Genomic DNA, 1977 nt, shown 5'->3' with positions numbered 1-1977 from the left:
TGTCACACAGTTTCTGAAAGCTGACACTCAAACAGCAGAAGCACACACCAAATCTGCAAAACCATACCATACACTAATTCTCGGCCTTTGACTCCATTTTAAATTTCATAAAACACTTTTTACAAAACACAACACACAATCTCTATGTAACAAAAAAATCTAACAGGAATTAATATTATGGCAAAGGTGTTTGCAAATGTTTGCTTTTGAGATGTGTTTGTGATATTTTGAATGCAGTGCTTCATTTTGCAAGAGATGTGAGGCATTTTGCATTTTGTGTGCAATTCTTGGATTTGTGTGTAACGTTTTGAAAAAAAGAGGCAAAGTTTTGAAAATGTAAGCAGTTGAAAAAAACTTGTAAGAAAAACTGTAATAACTAGATTGAAAAGTTTGAAAGTATCTAGGTGGATGTTGAAGTATTATGATATAAAATGCTATATTTTACGAATGCATTGGTGTACCTTTACGAAATTGTGTATGTACCATCGAGACCATGACCTGAAAGTACTCAAAAAGTTTTGAGACAGTGCCACCTTGTGGTCAAAAGTTGTAATGAAATTTCAAATAAATGCTAATAGCGTTCTGTGAATTTTGCCTATTGTAATGAGACTGATATTAATAGATTCCTTGGGTCATGCTGAGAACAGTGATGCCAATGTTGCCATAGTCAGCCAAACTTTGTGTCCGCCATTTTGATTTTCTTTAAAAACCTACTTTTTCGAACTCCTCTTAGACCGTTAGTCCGATTTTCACCAAAATCGAATCATATCATCTTCAGAACATGCGGACAAAAAGTTATGGATTTTGTGTTGATAGACAAAACCATTTTCGCATACCACAGCAACGAATTTGAGGCATGATGCCAAAATGACACTTTAGGCTGTATCTCTGCAATGCTTTGGCATATTGACACCAAACTTTGTGTGTGCCATTGTCAACTCACACAAAACACACCACATCGATTTGATAACAGCACCACCTATTGGTAAAAAGTGATAAGCCATTTAATCATATTACTAGAGGTTGTATTTATGATTTTTCAGCCATTTCAATTACAATCATCTTAAATTTGCTTTTATTACTCATTGTTGCATTTGGTGTGATGCTCCATGCCATGCTTAGCTCCTCAATTTGCATCTGGAGTGCTTGGCCCCGTAATTGCTGCTTGCAGCTATATTTTGATTTGTAATCATGTTAATGCATGTGAAATGATAGAACGGGCGTTACCTGAATCAACATTCTCATGTTTACTTTGATATAGCTTTTACTCAAAACATTAAAGTAAATAGACAAATCTAGAAATATCCTGTCTGAGCAGATGGAGTGGGTTGTAAAACCCAACTCCTTTTCCCATTTACACTGAACAAAATTATAGACGCAAATTAAAAATGTTTTTGCCCCCATTTTTCATGAGCTGAACTCAAAGATCTAAGAGTTGCCTTTTATTGTGGCCAGCCTAAGGCACATCTGTGCAATAATCATGCTGTCTAATCAGCATCTTGATATGCCACACCTGTGAGGTGGATGGATTATCTCGGCAAAGGAGAAGTGCTCACTAACACAGATTTAGACAGATTTGTGAACAATATTTGAGAGAAATAGGCCTTTTGTGTACATAGAAAAAGTCGTAGATCTTTGAGTTCAGCTCGTGAAAAATGGGGGCAAAAACAAAAGTGTTGCGTTTATAATTTTGTTCAGTGTAATTTTACTGGAACCAAACAGATCACAAACTCCTTGTACTTAACATTACACAGTTTAGAGATTAAAAACAAATGTAATTTGTAGCAGATAAATGATGAAACTATATCAAATTTGGGATAGTCACAACAAAAAAAAAAACGTGAATGAACCATCCACTACATTATTCATGCTTTGTGTTATATTGAACTTGACAGCTTGCCCACATCTCCCTGCAATTTTGTGTGATCTGATGTTTTCTAAAAGTAATTTTTGAGAAAAGTCAAGTCAAAAAGTGGA

The sequence above is a fragment of the Sinocyclocheilus anshuiensis genome, unplaced genomic scaffold (assembly GCF_001515605.1).
Source record: "Sinocyclocheilus anshuiensis isolate Anshui unplaced genomic scaffold, SAMN03320099.WGS_v1.1 scaffold322, whole genome shotgun sequence".
NCBI lineage: Eukaryota > Metazoa > Chordata > Actinopteri > Cypriniformes > Cyprinidae > Sinocyclocheilus > Sinocyclocheilus anshuiensis.
This window is presented reverse-complemented; position numbering follows the sequence as displayed.